We start from the raw sequence: 22249 nt of genomic DNA, 5'->3' as shown, positions 1-22249 counted from the left end.
AGTAACACAGGTATTAAGGGACGAGGGTTCTTGTTCTTAATAGTACCTTTATTGAGCGCCCTGTAGTCCACACATGCTCGAAGACCGCCCTCCTTCTTTGGGATGAAAAATATAGCCGAAGACACAGAAGAAGAGGAGGGACGAATAAACCCTTTCGCCAACATCTCTTCGATATACTCTTTCAGATGTTGTTCTTCCGGGCCGGACAGAGCATAAATACGACAACATGGTAAAGACGCACCAGGTACCAGATCGATTCGACAATCAAAGGGGCGGTGAGGGGGGAGATCTCGTGCTTTCCCCTTATCCAACACATCACTAAAAGCAAAATAAGGTTTAGGAACCTTGATCTCTTCTTCTCCACCTCCACCCGCCCCCAATGCACAAGTCAACGGTGTTATCCAATCCGTGGCAACCTTGTAGCAACTCTGTAAACAATGGACAGTGTCAAGAGTTACTGTTCGCCTAATCCAGTCTATTTTAGGGTTGTGTGTCTGCAACCAGGGTACACCCAAAACAACACCAAAGGAAGGAGCATCGATTAAATCAAATCCTATTTCCTCTGAATGCCCATTGTCACAAATCATACACAGAGGTTCCGTCTGCCGTGTAATGGTCCCAGAGGATAACTCAGTGCCATCTATGGCTCGCACGGGCTCTGGCTGTTCCTTGTAAACCCATGGAACACACATCTTCTCAGCTAACTTGATATCCATGAAATTCCCAGTGGCGCCAGAATCCAATAATGAAGAAACCGGAGCCCTGTGACTGTTGGAAATAACCAAACATACAGTGATGGTAAAATGTCTAGGCACCCTCTTCACTATCCCAGATATCTGATAAGGAGTAACAACCGCAGAATCCGTTGCCACCACCTCCGGAGTTTTTACACAAGCCACAGCCTTACGTGGAGGAAGGGAAGAGGGTTTCACAGGACAATCCCTAGCATAATGTCATCCTTGTCCACAGTATAAACACAGGTTGTTTGAACGTTGCCTGTCCTTCTCGACAGAACTCAGGGGTACCTTTACTCCACCTATTTCCATTGGTTCAGGTACCTGTCTCTGTTCTCCGGCGCCTCGTAACTCACTCCGCACTGGTATGGACCGAGACACAGGGAATCTATTTCTTTCCACCCGTCTCTCCAACAACCTATGATTCAACTTCACGACTAAGTCGATAAACTCCGTGCAATCTTCAGGAGGATTAACCACCTGGGAAACCACGTCCTTTAATTCTTCGCATAACCCCTGATAGAACAACGAGGTTCTCTTATCTGCTGGCCAATGTGTCTCGGACACCAATCTATTGAAGGTAGACACATAGGTTAACAAATCTTGTTTACCCTGTCTCAGTTTTAGCAGCTCAGCGTCACTAGCTTGCATAAACGCATGTTTGGCGAAAAGACTCCGCATTTGTTCCTTAAATGAGTTATACAACACAGGGTCGTCATTGTCAACCAAGGGTACAGCCCATGTAGCAGCAGTCCCGGCTAAATAAGAGATCACAAACGCCACCTTTGCGGAGTCATTTGGAAAAGCAGCGGGTCTACACATAAAGTGAAGATGGCACTGATTCATAAAACCGCATATTTATTTGAATCACCTGTGAAACGCTCTGGGACAGCCAAAGGAACAGGAGTAGGAGTCGTGACATTAACAGTCATAGGGGCGCTACTACTTCCAGCTCCCATATCGTACTGGAATGTGGCAGGTTGAAGCACAGATTTACCCATCCCCCAACCTCCCTGGTCTCTCGATCTGGCCGTACTTAATTCCTGGCGTAACCCCTGGTTCTCCTGTTTTAAATCCTGCAACTGCGTCTGCAACGCTGTAATGGCCCCCATAAGTTCCTGCATAGTGGGGACCCTTTTCTCCTGACCACTATCTGACTTATCAACGTCCATCCTCGCTCGGGCAGCGTAACTTTTCGTGGGCTTGGTTTTCTGTCAGAGTTGTCACCCACTAGGAACCACGCTGCAGGAGCGAAGATATTCCCAACTCTCTTCCCCGCACAAACTGCAGCAGGCCAGATATTGAACAACAACCTACTACAGTATGGACCAGGGGAGAGGGAAGGGTAAAAGAAAAACAAGGGGGAGCGAATGGCTTCGAAGGACCCAAGACAGTTCCAGCTTCTCTCTGTCTCAATATCAACAATTGACTGACTTCCCACACTGCAGAGGGGAGAGAAAAAACGAAACAAAGATCAACAAACAACAAACATATAGATGTATCCTTTCTCTATGCACATGCCACCTCTGCATAAGACAAACAACCCCTTCTCCTTTCTTACCCGATGAGGGATTCAGCAGTCCATATTCAGAGACTCCATAAAGCAGCAGTAAGAAAAGCTGGAACTAGCACAGCCATCCCAGTGAATGATATCCCGTAATTTTTCTTACGTATAATGAGGGGAGAAAAAAAGTCTTCAGACATAAAATAAAACCCTTAATAATCCAGGCGTGGTACGTATTGTCACCTCAAATTCCCGAAAACCCGATACAGTGGCCACAAAAACGAAAGAGAATGCAAAACAAACACCGACTATCTGCCTGTTCGTGAATGCATCCCAATTTCCCACAACGATGCGGATAGGACATACAACACCCGGAAGTAGGTCTCCGACGGGGATCTTCAGCCTGCACGCAGCCGCGCACAGACCAAAACAAGTTCCGAGTTCAGCTCGCGTTACCCCCAGACTCTGGTAACCAATGACTTCTCACAAAAATCCATCCATTGCGCAAAAAAGCGAAGCCTCGCTTAGCGCATACGAAAATGTCCCAATTTCACTACACACGAAGCTCGGCAGGAAATCCAAACGCTGGTAACACGAAGGGGAGGGACTCAAAAAACAACGTGACCGATTTTAGAAACCAAGCAAAGTATGACCAGCCAGGCTCCATTAAATAACGTCACTTGAGCAGAGGGGAAGGAAAAGGGGCGTGTCCGTTGCATGCACACAGAGAGAGGACTAGTATAGAGAAGGAAAGAAGGACCCAAAGAAGGAGGCTATCCTCCCTAATTCCCAACATCCTGCAGACACTGCTTTTGCACTTTTACCACCTTCGGACCCCGACAGCTACTGCAATCCTCCTCAAAGTACGTTCCCTGCACAGATACACAATAGAAATCTGGGACCTCCTCAACACCTTCTCGCCCAACGTCGCCCTACTCACAGAGACCTGGACCAATGTCAGCTCCGGACCCTACACCGTAACCACCACCCCCAATGGGTACAAGATCCAGAGGAAAGACCGCCCCAACCACCCTGGAGGAGGCCTCCCCATCGTCCACAAAAGCTCTCACCAACTGACAACCTCCATCTCTAACGACTCCTTGCCCCCTATGGAACACATCCACTTCCAGATCCAGGTCAACCCCACAAAAACTCTAGACGACATGAGATAGCGTGGAGGAACAGAAAAACCACAGAAGCATGCACTGCTTACAGGACTGCCACTACAGCACACCATCAACTCATCAGATCTATGAAGAGGTACTTCATCCAGGACAGAATCCTCTCCAACTCCCGCAACTTCAAGGAACTCTTCAACATCATACAAGAATTCACCAGACCCCCAGTGAAACCTTTAACGTCCCTCCCTCCCCGGATCTTGGCAGCAAACGTGGCTCCTTCTTCCACCACAAGACCAGGACTCTCTTTGACAACTTTGATGAACAGAAACAAGGCACCGACCCAACACCTCCCAGCAGCAACTCCACCCAGCCGACCATCCTCGCCTGGACCCCTGTCACCACAGAAGACATCAAAGGCCATGAGCATAATATACTCAAGAGCACCCACTGACCCCTGCCCTGTTTCACTAGGCTACCTTCATCATCGCACTAGAGCTACAACAGTCTATCAACTGCCCCCTCAAAACAGGCATGTTCCCCGACGACTGGAAACGCGCTGAAGTCAAATCCTTCCTCAATATGTCCCCCGCAGACCTAACGGACCTAAAAAAAACTACAGGCCCAACTCCCTCATCCCCTTCGCCGCAAAAGTCACAGAGAAGATCGTCAACATCCAGCTAAAAGACGTCATAGAACCCAACGACATCCTTGATCCAGCCCAATCCGGCTTCTGCAGGAACCACAGCACAGAGACCACCCTCCTAGCTGCCACGGACGACATCCTCACACTCCTCAACCAAGGCCACACTGCAGCCCTTATTCTACTAGATCTCTCAGCAGCCTTCAACACCGTCTCCCAACGCACACTAGCTACCAGACTCCATGACGCTGGCATATAAGGAACCGCCCTGGACTGAATCTGCTCCATCCTCGACAGCAGAACTCAAAGAATCAGACTCCCGCCCTTCCTCTTCAAACCCACAGAGATCAGATGCAGAGTAACCCAAGGATCCTCCCTCAGCCCTACGCTCTTCAACATCTACATGATCCCCCTCGCAAACGTCGTCAGAGAACACGGACCCAGCATAGTATCCTACGCGAATGACACCCAGCTCACCCTCTCCTTCACCAAGGAACCTGACATCACCAGGTACAACTTCCAGAAAGGAATGAAGGAAGTCGTAACCTTGATGAGCAGCAGCTGCCTGAAACGCAGCTCGGAGAAAACGGAGGAACTCATCCTCGAATCCACCTGCTCCGTGTGGTACAACACCTTCTAGGCAACCTCCCCAATCCCACAGAGCACGCCTGCAAGCTCGGCATCATACTCAACTCCTCCCTCACCATGAACCAACAGATCAATGCTGTATCCTCCACATGCTTCAACACCCTCTGCATACTCCGCAAGGCCTTCTAATGGACCCCCCCGAATCCAGGAAGACCGTCACCCACGCACTCATCACCAGCAGGCTGGACTACGGGAATGCCTTCTACAATGGAATCAACAAATCTCTACTCCACAAACTCCAGACCATGCAGAACGCTGCAGCCAGACTCGTCCTCAGCATCCCATGACAAGACCACATCACCCAGCACCTATGAGACCTCCACTTTCTCCCCGTTGAAAAAAGAGTGACCATTAAGCTGCTCACACACACCTACAAAGCCCTCCACAACACCAGACCCCAATACCTCAACAAAAGAATCTCCTTCTACACCCCCAAGAGAATCCACCTCTCCATGACCTAGCCTTGGCCGAAATTCTCTGCCTCCAAAGACCCAGAACGGGAGGCACATCCTTCACCTACATAGCCGAAAAGACCTAGGGGCATATGTAGGTAATTTTCATTTTGCGATTCTCAAATTGCTATTTTTAGGGAATCGCAATTAGGGAATCACAAAATGAAATGTAGGTAGGAATAGCAATTATTCCCTATTTGCAAATCACAAATTGAGATTCGCAAATAAGGAATACCTTCTCATTCATTCCTATGGGCTAGAAGGCCCATAGGAATGAATAAGAAGACATTCTCAATTTGCGATTCTCAATTAGAGAATCGCAAATTGAGAATGCAATTTCAGGGTTGTAAGGGTGTCAATAGGACACCCTTTTGCACCCCTGAAATTAACATGTGTGCACATGTGGCCCACATACATGCCCTGTGACCCACATGGCACTTTGAAAATGCCAAAAAGTGCATTTTTCAAAGAAATCGCAAAATACCACCAACCTGAAGTTGGTGGTATTTTGCGATTCCTTATGCCAACATTCGCACAACTTGGGTGCTTCCTACATTGCATTTAAGGAATCGCAATTTGCGATTCCTTAAATGCTATCGCAAAATTTGCGATTCCTTATTTTGCATGTGGGTTTTTTTGTGCTACATAGCACACTGCCCTAATTCTGCGAATTCCAGCATTTGCGAGCGCAAATAGGCTACCTACATATGGCCCTTAGAACGAACTCCCCCTCAGCATCAGATGAAGCCCCACACTGCAAGCATTCAGGAAAAGCCTGAAGACCGGGTTTTTTGGATGACTGGAGCTGCCTGAATCACCCGCCCCACAAGCGCCTTGGGATCCTCACAGATGAGTAGTGTGCTCTATAAATCCCTGACTGATTGATTGAGACACCCACTTTTTCCCTTTGATTTCTCCTCATTCTTATACTTTCATTTCTATTCTTCAGTAGCGGCTCGTGGAGGGAGTGCTGTGGGGCGGTGAATGGGGTGGGGGAGGAGAAGGGTGCTAGTAGTAAACTACGGAATACGGCCGAACAGAGGTAAGTAAACAAATAAATAAATAAAACAAATTTCAATCCGCGCGCTGCTTTGCCAAATATGAGGCTGCGCGCGCAAGGAAAATTCATTTTATTTATTTATTTACTTACCTCTGTTCGGCCGTATTCAGTAGTTTACTACCCCCCACCCTGCTCCTCCCCCGCCCCACCCCACTGCCCCGCAGCAATCCCTCCACGAGCCACTACTGCAGTGAAATATATAGGGTCAGATGAGAGAATGGTCATAATAAAAGACATCTTGAAAAAACAATAACAATAATTTTAAAGGTAAAGGCTCAAGGCTAGAACCATGGTGTCTTAACAACTTGAGTAAGGGTGACAACCATACAGGGCTCTGGGTACACACTCACATTGGTCTCACAGCCCTACAGAAACATCTGCGCTGTACCCCTGTTACATGTTCCACATTTACTCTCAGTGGCCTCACCTGAAGCGACCTTTTTCTATGTCACTTCGAAGAAGAGACTTTGTTAAATTAAAGTCAGATGGTCTTCTATAGACGTTCCAGGCAGAAATAAATTGGTTTAGGAAATCGTCCCTAGTGAAGATAACAGAAAAGGAACCCCCCCAACCAGTATCCGTCCTCCACATTTCGGTGGGGCCTGAAGCATGGCCGTAGGAAGTGTGGGGACGTGGGACATATATCCCCCCCCATATTTTGGAGTGGGGGGACACGGAGGACAAGAGTGGAGGGGACAAAAAGAATGTCCCTGTCAGTTCCATGATTCGCAGGGTCATTAGCGCACAAAAGCCTTCCTATTATGGCCCAGCACTTGACCTGCTTACCTGCCCCCAGTTGTCAGTGAACAATCTGGAGGAAACAGAATGAAGGTGAGACAGGAGACCATCTACACCCTGAGCCCTTTGGTTTGTGCTAATTACTGCCGCCTTCCTTCTGCTTGTGGTAGTACAAAGGGAGAGTGGAGTTGAAAGCAGTGCTTGCTTGATTGATCTCTGCATCCTGCTGCCCTTGGCAATAACCCCACCTGCTGCTTTGAAGACTAGCCCTGCAGGGCAATGAGGAAGATCTTACGAAGGGAGAGGCCCAGTCAGCTTGACACCTGCAGGCTAAAAAAGGAAGCTCCGTGAAATACAACATTGTCTAGGATCACACCTTTTGGTGAAACAGGGAAGACAAGATTGGGCCCAGATTTTACATTTTCACTCGCACAATTCAGCTTCTAGAAGTGTTTCTCTTTCTGCCATATAATCTCAATGTTTTTCATCTAATTAATGAAGTGTTAGATTACAGTGTAGGTTTCAGGGAGAAGCCACTTTTTATTTTGGGTAGTTTTGCCTAGAATTATTATTAATGTTGTTGTTATTGTTACACACTTGAACATATTGAAGTATATTGTGATCTTTTCTGTTTTTAATATTCTTGTTTGACTTGCATTATCATTTGTTTCATTTATTTTCAAATTTTAGGAGTAGAGACAGGAAAAAAAGTAGACAAATAAAAAATAATACCAGTTACATGTCAGGACATTGTAATGGCATTTATATAGCGCTTACTACCCCTCGCCAGGTGTCAAATCACTTTTTTCAGTGAGTAGCATGATACTCTGAACTCCAAAAAGAATAGTGGAAAATCAGTATAGTCAAATATGAGATTAATTTGAGCAGACGATATGTTAGTCTGTTATTTGGATTGAGAAGGATAGTAGAGGGATAAAGACGAAAAGATTTGCATTTACATAGTGCTTGCTACCCCTGATGAGGTTCTGAAGCCTTTTTCGGGTGAGTAGCCAGCTACCAGAAAAGGATTAAGGGTGAATTTGTCTATGGAAATATCAAATTAATTTGAGCTGTGGACATGTTAGTCTGTTATTTGAATTGAGAGGATAGTGGAGGGATGGAGGAGGGAAGGGTTTGCATTTATATAGCTCTTGTTTCCTTGATGAGGTGTTGTAGCTATTTTTTGTGAGTAGCAGGGTACTCTGGATCCCAAAAAGGATTAGTGGTGAATTAGTGTGGGGAAATATGAAATTAATTCGATTTGAGCAGTGGATATTTGTCTGTTATTTTGATTGCAAAAGTAATAGTGGAGGGATAGAAGAAGGAAGGGTTGAGAAATTATATATATTGGTTTACTTTTTTGGGGAGTTCATGGAAGTAGGAGGTGGTTTGAGGTGAGTAGAGGGGAGGTGGAGGGGGAAGAGTCAGAGGGAAGGGTTTAGAAATGCTTGTTTGGGAGATCTGAAGAGTAAATGATGTATGAGATGATGCAAGGAGGGGTAGAGGAGGTAAGAGTGTAGAAAAGGTTATTTGGGGGATCATAGTAGTGGTATGGGATTTGGGTTGAAAGGGAGAGTGGAGGAAGGGGGTATATTTAGAGAGGCATAGGGTGGGAAATAAGGTAGCGCATTGGAAAGCTTGGCATGGTGTGTATCATTTGTATAGTCAGGAAGGTTGGAGTATGTTTGTAGTTTGTGACTGAAAATATTATGAGGTGTGGGTGAGAGATTTTGGTGTGCTGGAGTGTGTTATATTTTGTTTTTGAGAAGTTGTGAAAGGAGGTGTTGATGTGTCTGTTTTCTGAGAAGGTTTTGTATTTAATTATTGTTGGTGAATGAAATTTGTAAGGTAAAGGGGGTGGTGGTGATGTGTTTGTGAATAGAGTATATGACGTGCATGAGGGGATGAGCAAGAGTTAAGAGTGTTTGATTTGATTGCTAAGAGGTAATGTGTGGTGCAGTGGAGTGTAAGTAAAAGAAGAAGGGTGGGGTCGATGAAAAGATGGAAGGCTGAGTATAGGTGTGCTAGTGACAAAGAGTGGTCTGTTAGAAGTAATTAGAGCAGGGAGTGTGTGTCTGGATGGGATATAGTTATGTATGGTGTGGATTTGGATTGTATTTGTGATGGGTGAATTGGTTATTGGTATAGGATAGAGTGATGTGTTGTTAGTAAGTCATGGTGTAAATGTGTGGTAGCTGGGATAGAAGGTTGTATAGGTTTGGTTTACGGGGTTATCCGGTGGGTGTTGAGACATTGAACTTTGTGGAGGGTTAGCTTGTAGTAAATGGGTGGTGTACATTTGTTGTGAGTGTGTTAATCTTGTTGTGGATGGGGTAGGGTGGTTGCTGGTGCAAGTAAATTTGGGCTGAATTTCTGGCCCTTGGTCCGACCAGTCTTGAACAGGATTCAACAGGCAACTGCCCTTGTCCTCTCCCCCCTTAGCCTTAATATCTGGTCTAAGACGCCCTGAACACTAAGCTTAAATAGTCCTAGTAATCAGGTGACCCCCTCAGCCAATGAGAACCCTAACCAGTTAAAACACTTGCCCTAAGCCCTAGAATCAAAAGGACAGCAGCCACTTACAACCACTCACAGCCCTAGTCCCATTTCAATCATCATGAAACCCTAAGTCCTACGTCCAATAGAAACCCTAGACCAAGCCCTAGTCCCAACAGCCAATCAGGCATGAAACCCTAAGCCCTAGGTCAAATAGAAACTTTAGCCCCAGCGGTAGCCCCAGCAGCCAATAAGGCACAAAACCCTAAGCCCTATGTCCAATAGAAACCCTAACCCCAACCCTAGTCCCAGCCTTAGTAACAGCAGCCAGCCAGGCACTAATCAGGACCCTAACCCTAAGCCCTACATCCCATAAAAACACTGACCCAGGGATCAATCAGATCCCTAGACCTATCAGCAAATCAGAACAATAACCCTAAGCCCAATAAAATCAACAGACACAGCCACTAGTCAGGGAACAAATGGAACATTTGATAGTTTCTTATATAAGGGGCGTGTGACCTCAAGCACAGATGGCTGAGCAGCGGGCTGGGACCTACTCCTCTATTCAGAATCTCCTTGGAGACAGACAAGCTCAAACTACACTGTGCAGTGCTGCGGGTAAGGGCCTAAACCAGGCCTCTAACTATACTGCTTTTCCCAAACTTGAACAATTAATCAATCAAAACATTTGTAGAACGTGCTACTCACCTAGAGGGTCTCAAGGCGCTAGAGGGGAAGGGGAAGAAGAAGCAGCTACTGATCGAACAGCCAGGTCTTGAGAAGTCTCCTGAAAGTCAGCAAGTCCTGGGTTTGTTGCAGGTGGGTGGGGAGGGTGTTCCATGTCTTGGCGGCCAGGTGGTATAATGATCTGCTGCCGGTGGTTGTTCGGCGGATACGTGGGGCGGTGGCGAGGGTGAGGTCAGCGGAGCGAAGCTGGCGGTTCGGGGTGTAGAAGGTGAGTCGTTCGTTGAGGTATGCTGGTCTGGTGTTTTGTGCACGTAGGGGACGAGCTTGAAGGTGATCCTCTTTTTTACTGGAAGCCAGTGCAGGTCTCTCAGGTGGGCGGTGATGTGATTGTGGTGGGGGATTCCGAGGATGAGGCTTGCGGAGGCGTTTTGTATGCGTTTAAGTCTTTTCTGGGGCTTGGCCGTGGTTCCTGCGTAGAGGGCGTTGACATAGTCTAGCCGGCTGCTGACGAGGGCTTGGGTGACCGTCTTTATGGTTTCGGTGGGGATCCATCTGTAGATCTTGTGGAGCATGCAGAGGGTGTTGAAGCAGGAGGAGGAGATGGCATTGACTTGCTGGGTCGTTGAGAGCGATGAGTCCAGGATGAACTCCAGGTTGTGTGCGTGGTTGGTGGGTGTGGGTGCAGCTCCCAGGGTGGTTGGCCACCAAGAGTCGTCCCATGCGGAGGGGATGGAGCCGAGGATGAGGACCTCCGTCTTGTCAGTGTTCAGTTTCAGGCAGCTGGTCTTCATCCATTCAGTGACAGTGTTCATACTCTCCAAGCCAAAGAAAGAGTGCTACATGCACTTTCTAAATACAGTTTAAACTCTTCAGAGCAGATTACTGCAATATCAGAGCAAGGTGATACTCAAGCAAGGCATCAGCAATGTAGGGTTCATATCAATGCATCTGCATAAAGCTGCACACATTTCACAATGTTACAGAGAAATACAGTGAGTGCAGTCCAAGCCCATAAGAGTGAGTGCAAAAGGCCATAACTAGCAAGATACAGTTTGACCAGCATAGTGGTTATATTGCATCTTGTATTGTAGTTTGTCAGATCTTTGTACTGACAGCACACATATCACAGGAATAGAGTGCTTGCTCTGATGTGTGGGTTTGGCTAGGGAAGGTTGATGGTTCAACATCATCGACTTAAGCAGCATAGAATAAAAAGGTATATAGTGGGCCTAAGATATCTTTGGGTCTCAAAGAAGGGGGTTGTAGCTCCACATATATTCAACTTCTTGTGTTGCAGAGAACAAAATCTCTTAGCCAATCTTTTCCCTTGTATAATAACTGATTCATCACGAACAGGAAATCAATGAATATTCTATTTCACACAGCGCCCCTCCTTGTGATATAGGAGTGGCAGGTGTGCACAGGCCAGGGAAATGGGGTATGGGAGCTCAGTGTGCTTTGCACGGGGAAATAAGCAGGGCCACTGGAATTATGCTGCAGGAAAGGGCCACAGTATGTGTGAGGGTTGGGTAACTTATATGGCAAGAAAAAGCAAATTATGCAGCACAATGCGTCACATTTAATAGTATTACTTCATTATTTTCTCATTTTTAAACTTGGTAACAAGATCTGGACATTAGGTGCACCTCTTTGGTAGCAAGACCTCTGACCTCCCGATCAGAGACCTAGCTCGCTGCCCGAACAGCTCTGCTATTGTGCTTCTGCCCCCTTTTCCTTTCTGTTAAAGTAGGAGTTCAAGGCCCTCCTCTATCCGCAGGCTCCAGCCTGCCCTTCATCCCTGGTGGTCCAGTGGGAGAGTCTTACTCTCTACTGGTCCGCTGGTATCTTCCTTCTTGTCTGTGCCCGTTCCTATCTGTTTCTTGTCCGTCTTTTTGCTCTGTTATTTGTTATTGTGGCTTTTAAATTCCTGTATTTCTGTATTTGTAGCTGTACTTGTCTCTGTACTTTGTCTGTGTACTTGCATCCTCTGTTTGTGGCCTCTGTGGCCGAATTCTTGCCGTCCTTTTCCCGCTGCTGCTGCCCCCGTGGCCCCTCACCCCTGCTGGTTCCTGCTCCCACCTCCCAGCTGTGCTTTCCTGCCCTTCCCTATTTAATTGCAGCTCGGTTGTCTGAGCAAGACCTCTGACCTCCTGGTCAGAGACCTAGCTCCCCGCCATAGCAGCTCTGTTGTCGTGCCGCTGCCACTGCCCCCTCACATATCTGTTGAGGTAGGTGTTCAAGGTCCTCCTCCAACTGCAGGCTCCTGCCTGCTACTCATCCCTGGTGGTGCAGTGAGAGAGCTTTGCTTTTCTGTTGGTCCACTGATGGTCCACTGATGTCTGCCTTCTTGTCTGAGCCCATTATTTTCTGTTCCTTGTCTGTCTTTTTGCTCTGTTATTTGTTATTGTGCCTTTTAATTTCCTGTATTTCTGTATTTGTCTCTCTACTTGTCTCTGTACTTTGTCTCTACTTGTGTCCTTTGTTTGTGTTCTCTGTGCCCGTTTTCTTGCTGTCCTTTTCCCGCCGCTGCTGCCCCGCGGCCCATCCCCCCGCTGGTTCCCACTCCCGCCTCCCAGCTGTGCTTCCCTCCCCCTTCCCTATTTGAAGGCAAGCCCGTCTGTGCCTGTCCGTGACCTGTCCGAAACCCGACCGCAGCCAGGGACCCTGGTCCTACAACCACCCTCCGATGCGATTCAGCTGCCCTTCTCTCACTCAACCTCGGAAGGAACAACAACTGCCAGCTGTCTACGCCAAACTTCACCCGTGGCCATTTGTCCTGCCGACACTGCCGACAATCCTTCAACATCCTTCGCAACGCCCAGACACCGCACCCACGCCAAACACCAGCACAACTGAGGCCCTGAGATGCATACTCCTCAATGTAAGCTCCCTGCAGAGACATGCTATAGAGATCTGTGACCTCCTCACACCCTCTCGTCAGACGTCGCCTTCTTCACGGAAACCTGAACCAATGCCACCTCTGCCCCAGACATTGCCACTGCCATCCCAGACGGATACAAGATCCAGAAGAAGGACCGCCCCAACCGCCCAGGAGGAAGACTCACCATTGCGCACAAGAGAGCTCTTCGACTTTCCACCTCCAGCACGAGCAATTCCCCTTCCACCACTATACACTTCCATTTCCAGGTGCAGACCAGCCCCAAAATGACCCTCTACGGCACCCTCGCCTACAGACCCCCTGAACCTCGAACCGCATTCACCACCACCATCGCCAACCTCTTCGCACCCCAGGTCATCACCTCCATGGACTACATACTCATCAGGGACCTCAACTTCCACCTTGACAACCTCACTGACCCCAACTCCATCACCCTCCTGGACAACCTCGCCAACCTCGGACTGAAAAAGCTCATCCCCACCCCCAAGGCAGGACACACCCTAGACCCCATATTCGCACAATGGAACAACATTCACTTCATCCACAACACCCAACCCCCCTGGACAGACAGACACTGCCTACACTTCTCTGTGAAAAAGGTGACCGCTCACACAGTTAAAACAAGCCCTCCACGAAAGATCTGGAGCAAGGTCACAGAGGAGCACCTCAAATCTACCCTCAACCCTGATCCCCCTCCCGCCTTGACTGACGCCAACACTGCAGCCACCGGTAGATCACCAACTGCGCAGACAACCTTGACCTCCTCCTCTGCAACCCCAACAGACATACTGACACACCTGCAGGCACCTCGAGAAGCAATAGAGGAACAGCAAAACCACCGAAGACCAGACCACCTACAAGAACGCCATGACAGAATACCACCAACTCATCAGATCCACCAAAATAACCTTCATCTGAAACAAAATCATTGCTAACTCCAGCAACTTAAAGGAATTCTTAAGCATCATCCAGGAATTCACCAAAACCCTCAGCGAAGTCACGGACGTCACAGTCTCCCAGGGTCTCTTCAACAAGCTTAGCTCCTACTTCCATCTGAAAATCAAAGCCCACTATGGCAACTTCAGCGAACAGACTCCAGAAACCACCCCCTCCTCCAGCAGCGACAGCCAGCATACCATTGCCGCATGGACCCCCGTTACCACTGAAAATACCGCCACGACCATGAAAAACACCCACTCAGGAACCCCCACAGACCCCAGCCCACCACACACCTTCTACAGAGCTGCTGCCACCATAGCATTCAAATTACGACGCACCATCAAATCCAGCACTTTTCCCGATGACTGTAAATGCACCGAAGTCAAGCCCCATCTCAAGAAACCCTATACAGACCCGATGGACCTGAAAAACTACTGACCCATCTCTCTCCTTCCCTTCACGGCCAAAGTCACAGAGAAAATCCTCAACGCCCAGCTGACCAACTTCATCGAGGAGAATGTCATTCTGGACCCTTCCCAATCCGGATTCCACAGCAACCATAGCACCTACTCGCTTCCACAGATGACATACGCATGCCCCTCAACCAAGGCCACATTGCGGCCCTCATCCTTCTAGACCTCTCTGCAGCATTCAACACCATCCCCCACCGGACTCTGACCACCAGACTCACAATGCCGGCATCCAGGGAAACGCACTCAATTGGATCCACTCCTTCCTCACAGGCAGAAACCAAAGAATCAGACTCCAGACCTTTTTCTCTGAACCCAGAGAGATCAATTGAGGAGTCCCCAAAGGATCATCTCTCAGTCCCACGCTCTTCAACATCTACATGGCCCCTCTTGCTGCCATCGTCAGACAACATGGACTCGGCATAGTATTCTACGCTGATGACACACAGCTCATCCTCTCCCTTATGAAGGAACTTGACGCCACCAGACTCAGCTTCCAGGAAGGAATGAAAGATGTTGCATCCTGGATGAGCAGCAGCTGTCTGAATCTCACCTTGGAGAAGACAGAAATCCTCATCCTCTGGCCCACCCCCTCTGCCTCGGACATCACCTGGTGGCCGACCGCCCTCAGCAACCGCTCCACCCCCACGGACCATGCCTGAAACCTCGACATCATACTCGACTCCTCCCTCACCATGAACCCCCAGATCAACGCCGTCGCCTTCACCTGCTTCAACACCCTTCGCATCCTTCGCAAGACCTTCAAATGGATCCCCCCCCCCCCCGAATCTAGAAAAAACGTCACCCATGCACTGATAACTAGCAGACTGGACTACGAAAACGCACTCTATGCCGGAATCAACAAATCCCTGCTAAGCACACTCCAGAGCCTCCAGAACACCATGGCCAGACTTGTCCTCGACATCCCATGGCATGAACACATCACCCAACACCTGCGAGACCTCCACTGGCCCCCAGTCGAGAAGAGAGTAACCTTCAAGCTGCTCACCCATGCCTACAAATCCTGCCACAACACCGGACCCAAATACCTCAATGACAGAGTCTCCTTCCACATACCCAACAGAAACCTCAGTTGATGTGACCTTGCCCTACCCGAAACACCACGCATCCGCAGAACTAGAGCGGGTGGAAGAGCCTTTTCCTATATCATGGCAAAGACCTGGAACGAACGCCTGATCCACATCAGGCGCTTCACGACCCTGCACACCTTCAGGAAGAGCCTCAAGACCTGGTTCTTTGGCTGACCCGAAGCTGCAACCTCCCCCGCGCCGCTAGCGCCTTGAGACCCCCACGAGTGAGTAGCGCACTTCAACATCACCTGATTGATTAGTAACAGTTTAATACCCAACAATAGCACTAAGAAACAGAAAGGGGTCCAGTCCAGCTTTGCACAGGGCCTTTTACTGTGCAGCAACACGTCACTGCACGTTTACTAACTTTTGAACCGCTTGAGCTAGAAACAAATTGTTTTTGTGTTAAAATCTGCAGATTATGTGGCAAATCTATAATTATGCAAAAATTGCACAATCGCATAATTCCAGTGACCCTGGTTATAAGGCTGTCCCTGCCCGCCCCAAAAATGTATTGTCTCCTACGACCCTGACCTCGAATTGACTTGTAACTTCCCTATTACAATGCAGTGCTCCCCACATAGTAGTGAAAGAATGAGGCACTGTAACCGGTTGACAGTGACAACATGTGCGCATGCTTGGTACCGCCACAGAAGTGAGTAGGCTACTCTGAGAAACAAAGTGCCTCATTGTGCTGATTTGGGTAGTTCTGTTAAATTCTCTGCTGTATGAAAATGTTAAGGATCCCCAATCCAAATGTGCTCTTACTGATGTTTCCATCCCATATCTTACTTTACAGTGAAACCACCAGAACCCAGCCTGCAGTGCCTGTCAGGCTCCATGAAACTGAGCGTGAGCAGATGCCAGCTTGAGAAGAGCAAGTTTGATTGGGCCAATCTGCACCTTCTGAAGCCGAGCTGCACAGGTGTACGAGAGGTTAACGGTACTGCTCTGGTGGTTGTCACCACCACCAGCTCCTCAACAGCCTGTGGCAATATCCTGTCGTTTTCGGTGAGAACATGTACATCGGCTTCCGCACATATTAAAATAAGGGCGGCACAGGCAGAAATTAACAACCTGGGGTGCCAGTATCCCCACTCTCCAGTGCCCTTGCAAGGCTTCCATGGGCCATTATGCAAGCAGGGAGAATGGGTACCGCCTCTGCCCCCACCCACGGATGGGAGACCATAATTGGGTTGCAGCAGGCCGTCAGGCCCCTGGCCCTCGGTGCCACTGTAACTGCTGTTCTATTGATAGCTACATTCTGCCACCATCCGGGAAAACACTCTTTCATGCCTTAGACGAGACCCTTGCTGTAAAAGTTCAACTTCTGGGTTTTCTATTTAAAATGCTGTCATTTGATTGGAAAAAATACACTGGCTCATTTGCCCTAGATGGACATTGGTGGGGCGGGGGGATGGATGAGGAGGACTCGACAGATGACAACGAGGGGAAATTAATAATTTATTTAATGTGCCCCCATCTCAAGTGTTGGGACGTGTTAGTCAATGTCTAGAAGCCCAGTTGATGGAAACTTGTATCGCCCTGTCCACATCCCATGCTTAGAAGGAGCCTTATCATCCTCGAATTCCAGCCCCCACTTTTCGTTCTTGCTCCCGACCCCATTCAGGCTCAAGTTACTCTGCCTCACCTGATCAGAACTTGCACTACCCCGTCCACACATCAAGGTTAGTGCTGCACAAAGGGCCCGTGCCTGCCCACCTTACAGCCCACACGCCCCTCCCTTCTCTTTCACCCTGCCTCCTGCCCATGGTTACGATCTTCTCGTGACCGACCCTGAAAGAGGGCAAAGTCACCACCTGTTGGAGATTTACTGCTCACTGTTATTGTCTCTTTTCCCCTTTGCAGGCAGACGGCTCCAGCGTGGTTTACTCCAATAATCTGACCATCCCGGGGATGGTGTCTCCGAGCGGAGTTATTGCAAGACAGAACTACGTTTATAACTTTTCCTGCTCATACCCCATCAAGAATATCCCAGCCTCCCTACTAACGGCAATACATCCTATTGTGGGGTGAGTGCTCTCTTCAGACAGTCACACAGGCAGCGTGATAAGGTGTGTGCTCTTCCTAAGCTCTGTCACATAGTTAGTCTCAATCATGGCCCCTGGCCGCCTAAACACGATCTCTGAAAATCAGGGTTTCTGTGATTTCCTTGGTCTGTTGCTCTTGTTGACTTCAGAAGCGCCCCTTGTGTCGGTGCTTGCGGTCACTGTTACTGAGTGCTTCACTGAGAGAAGTCCTCTCAGTGACAGCCTCTGGCCTCCGAGGGACAGACGTGATGCTGAGGATAACGTGTTCAGTGAGTACCTTGTCCCCCGTCACACCCGGGGTCTCAGTAATGGCCCTGAACTTAGTGCTAGGAGTTTTGGCCGATGTTTTAGCCCTAGTCAGTGACACCTCTTTCTCTATGGTAGCGGCTGACCTCAATGACATTGTTGGTCTCAGTGACAGCCCGGGTCTCAGTGACAGCCCGGGTCTCAGTGACAGCTATGGTCTCACCCAGCAGCAGCTGCTGTTTTCAGTGATCACTAATACTTTCAATGACAGTGACGCCCCCAGCCCAGTGATAGTTTCTGTGTTAGCCCTGGTCTCAGTGATAGCCGCTGCTCTCACTGATTGTATGGTGCTCACAGGCAGCAGAGGTGTAAGTCATATCCACAGGCGGTGTCAGGGCTGTAGCTAATGGTATACTAGGGTGTCTTTTGTGCCTCAGAACAGCCCCCTACATCTCTCTTTCACGCAGAGCCCCCCTCGGGTCTCAGACTCTGCCACGGCGTGTAACAGGCCCGATTTCCTTTTCCTTTTCAGTTCCGCTTCAATCCCCCTGCCCGGCGGGGTTGGCTCCGTGTCTGTGCTCATGTATGCGTTCACAGACGCCAGCTTCACCAAACCTTACACCGAGTCTACAACGTTGGAAGTCCAGAGTCCCATCTACATCAGCGTGAGGGCACCCGAACTCAACGCTGACGGCTTCTCATTGAGGGTGAATCGTTTGTTCGTCACTGGGACCAGCATTGCCACCGATTTACCGCAATTCGACCTTATCACTGCCGGGTGAGTACCAGGCAAGCCATAGAGGCCTGTCCATTGTGAAATGTAGACCTCCCAAGGTTGGGATCTGATCTTGAGTCCCAGGATACAGCGCAGCATCTCAGTAGCACACTCCCTGCATGCACTAAGGGCTACTTTTGCAAGTCAGAGATTTTAGGTGGAACCAAATACATTTTGAGAATAATTGCTTAATTGTGACAGCCCAGGGTGACATTTACAGCCAAAGTGGGGCGGGGGGCGGGGTCTTTGAAGTTAGGCACTAGACTTCTGATGTCTGAAGAGTTGTCTAAGGGCTCAGGTTCTAACAATGCAACAACAGTTTATCTCTTTTCTTTATTTAAAAATAAAATATTAACACTAATAATAATATCAGAAGTTAAACTGCACAAGGGAATCCGATTCTTTTTCCTCCAACCTAAAATGAGGACTGCTACTGCATTGTTTGCTTTAACTAAATAATTTGGGTCACTGGTAAACAGGGACATCTTAAGGATTTTGGGGGCCCTGGGACAAACATATTTTGGTGGCCCTTGTTAGGAACAGCTTAAATTTATGATCTAATTTCAGATTCTGCATGCCCTCTTTGGCCTGGTCCCTGACACTGCACAGGCATAATGGTTCAAATGTTAAATATTTACACCTAGTATTTAAGGATACTCATGTGAGATTTCAATAATGTAATATAGCAGCAGTCAACTAATATTATTGCAAATAATCTCTTAAACACCCATTGCCATTTCTTATATGTAAGGTCCCGATCTAAAAGGAACTTTTTAACGATGTTGCTTGGTGTTGAAAAACAAACACAACATTTCTCTGCAAAATGTATGTAATAGACTGCCATACACCATCGGTATGAAAAATAAATTGAAGTAAAATAGCATTAAGAAAAATCTCTGTTGAAAAATCATTCAAGGTCATCAGGGCAGGACTGTGTGGAGAACAGAGCCATATCTATCAGGGGATCCTCTGAAAAGCTAAGGCCCTGGGCCAGAGCCCACTTAGCCAATGCCTTAAAACGCCTCTGCTGGTAAAACTAAATCGAGAAACACAATGCACTTGGATTGTGCTGTCGGCAATGTTATTGGGTCGATGAGTTCTCAGTGGTCCTTTTTAAGAATACTTGGGTGGGGGGGGTGAATTGGCTCCAGAATTAATATGAGGGCTGTAAGGATTTTCTACAAGTTGAGCTTATTTAGGTTGGTAAAAGCTCAGAACCATGAGTACATTCCTGAACTAATGGTGGGTGCTATAGTGCTGCACAGTGAGTCAGGGGGTTCCCCAGTTTGACTCAGGGAAGTTCGGGCCTGTGCTCAGGGCCACATCAGATGGAGGCTAGCTTGGACAAGGTCTGAGAAGTCTGACCATGGCAGGTGTTGGTGAATGCTGAGTGTGCTCACCAGGCATGTCACCACTCACCTCAGCCTAACTTGCTGGGTTTGTTCTTATGGCTTATAACCTTTTTCACACAGTAACCACATTATTTACATTTCAGCTTACAGGTGTGACCTAGCCTTAACAGAGGTTAAAGTTCATAGGAATCACCTAACCATAACTAGTCTGTTCCTGTGTAACCAACATAAATATTCCATAACCGCTCCGAGTAAGACCAAGAATGGCTCTGCTCCTTCTTTCACCCCTTCTGGAGCCCTCCTTTTGGGATGAGCCCACTTTCCCTCTCCCATCCCTATAGGGAGGTCTCTAACCTCTAAACATTCTTGTGCAGGCTCCTAGGATACCTATGGTAGGCACCCCCTGCACCTAGTCTTGTAGTCCTCCAAGGGCCAGTGCTAGTTTGTGCCCAAAAGTGCCCGCAAGGGAGGTTGATAGATATAGGACCGCATGTCAGCGAACCCCCCGGGCCCTCGCCTCTTCCTTCCGACCTGATGACAGCACACTTTGAGGGTCCATGGATGCAGATGTTAAATTTGGTAAAACAGGATGCCGTAGAGGGCCCGAAGTGTCCCCCCAATCTTAACCTCACCTGCCACAGGCCAGCATAGTTCACCGTCTATCTGCCCCCCCCCTCACCCAACAAACAATACACGATGACCCAGCCAGGCAAGCAAATTTTACAAAAACCTTGCAGTACCTTCCTTAGACAGATGCACTCCATCCTGTAGTAGAACACCTTCCCCTTGTATGCACCCATGAGGTATGACTGACAACCGATCCGTCCTGCAAACATACCCACTTTCCAGTTCAACCTTTTTACAAACTCATTTATGGCTCTTAATGACTTACCATCTCTCAACCTCCGGACAATGAACCATGCAATTGTGACCTTTGGTAATTTCTTCGCCAGCCAACATATTCCCAAAACAATCAATTCAAACAAGTCTCTCCGACCTAGCATTGTCAAATCATTGCCTACAATATGTACGATTCTCACCCCTGGAAGCATAAGCCTCTGAGGCAAAATTCTGTCCAATGCAGTTCTCCAGTGGGCCAAGCGCAGCCCCCCTGACCACAGAAAGTCAGCTGAGATCCTTCCTTCCTTGCACGCGATGCGTAGTCACATGCTACATAAAAATTCTTTGTGCCTCACATAGGAATGGCCCAACACCAGCAAGTCTGTAACGTCTCTTGCTCCAACGTAGACAGGAGGCAAGAAAGGATCCAGCGTCTGGATTCCCCTAACCTCTCCACCACCTGTATTGATAGGAGAATAAGGTAAGGCATTAAAACAAACAGATGGTACTCACATGTTCAATCTCACATAGCACTTGTAGCAATCAGACTTCCACCGGCCTATCCTTTGAAACCGTCTATCCCACCAACCCCATACTTGTGGCAGTGGTTGCTGCAGCAGTATGAAATGAATGGGGACCATATTCTGCAGTATCCAAACCTGCAGCCCCCATCGCCCCCTTGAGCCCCTGGTGAATTGGAACCAACAGAGGGCCTCCTGCTCCTTGTACCCGGTGAGCCAAAAAAGATTACAGATTCCCCAGCTGACAACAGTAGCTCTCCAGGGCTCAGTTTAGCAGTAGGTGATCCCGCCTACCAACTTGGTCTGTATTAGAATGGGTTATGGTGATCACTAGGGAGCCATTTGGCAACTGTATGTCCACATGCTTTAGGTCACCCTTTAAATCTTTTTCATTCTTTGTCACCAAATAGCTCACCCTTAATGCCCTATAAAATGCCAGAGAGAATGCCACCCTAAAAAGGCGAACTTCATCTGATGATCTACATACCACATCCAGAGAGGCCATGATCTTTGCCCTCATCAGCCAGGCTAGCTTGAAACCAGTGTCAAAGTGAGCAAGGGACCCATGTCTGGGCATACCCTGCCAACTTAGGGCGAACAAAGCAAACACAAGGAGATGATGGACGGAACGCTGAAACTTTTCAGACACTCACCCCCTGTCACAGATCTGGGTTGAATACATCATCGTTCTTTAGCTCACTTCGCCACCTCAGTTCAGACCCAGCTATATGCAAATCAGTCTTGACCCTGTGCCTCATGGGAACAGTCCAGCCCGAACTGCCAAGCCAGGTCTTCCCTGAACCGGACACAAGCATCCTGGGACCGGTTTCTGGGTAACACCCTTCATCAGCCAGGCTAGCTTGAATCCAGTGGCAAAGTGAGCAAGGGACCCACGTCTGGGCATTCCCTGCTAACTTAGGGTGAACAAAGCAAACATGAGGAGATAATGGACGGAGCGCTGAAACTTTTCAAACACTCACCC

Source organism: Lissotriton helveticus, chromosome 3_1 (genome assembly GCF_964261635.1).
Source record: "Lissotriton helveticus chromosome 3_1, aLisHel1.1, whole genome shotgun sequence".
Classification (NCBI taxonomy): Eukaryota; Metazoa; Chordata; class Amphibia; order Caudata; family Salamandridae; genus Lissotriton; species Lissotriton helveticus.
Note: the sequence above shows the minus strand (reverse complement) of the source record.